The sequence below is a fragment of the Mastomys coucha genome, unplaced genomic scaffold, assembly GCF_008632895.1.
Source record: "Mastomys coucha isolate ucsf_1 unplaced genomic scaffold, UCSF_Mcou_1 pScaffold8, whole genome shotgun sequence".
NCBI lineage: Eukaryota > Metazoa > Chordata > Mammalia > Rodentia > Muridae > Mastomys > Mastomys coucha.
The window spans coordinates 34,509,368-34,509,953 of record NW_022196914.1 but is presented as its reverse complement, the minus strand read 5'-3'; the positions used below and the strand labels follow the sequence as shown (position 1 = coordinate 34,509,953).

At 42.3% G+C, this 586-nt stretch overlaps 1 pseudogene; it reads right to left on the bottom strand.

Moving 5' to 3' along the window:
* Positions 1-235: 235 nt before the first annotated feature.
* Positions 236-371, bottom strand: LOC116084042 (annotated as a pseudogene).
* Positions 372-586: the final 215 nt, after the last annotated feature.

Below are 586 nucleotides of genomic sequence, written 5' to 3'. Positions count from 1 at the left end.
TAAAATCAACACATCAGAGACCACAGAGGAAATAAAACATCAGTTCTGACTTGTGGAGGTCAGAAGAGGGCATTGAGCCCCGTGAAGCTGGAGTCTCAAGCTGTTGTTGTGCTGCCAGTACGGACGTTGAGAACTACATCTGAAAGATCAGCAAATGCTCTTAACTTCTAGGCTATCTTTCCAGCTCTGGAAAAATAAATTCTTCTCATTCATTCATTCTCTTCTTTTAAAAACAGTCCACAAGCCACACAGTTGAGTTCCTACATTAGCGAAACTCGGAGGGATCAGCACATCCCAAGTGCAGTGGATGAGCATCCTACCAGGAAAACCACCTTCATGATCACCGTGTCTCCCCTCTGCCGGGAAAGTGTGGGAACTCAATTATTAATGCTTTTGTCTTTCAGAATTTTAAAAATGGCTTGGAATTCCTTCACTTTAAACAGTATGACAAGGCAGGGAACTTAGGTGGCTTTCTTTTATCTTCCTTCCTGTAGTTCTGGTTCATTTCAGCTTTTAAATGTTTAGATTTGGAAGAGTCTGTCTGATACTTACAGTCAGGCTAACCCAACTGACACATGGGAAGAAG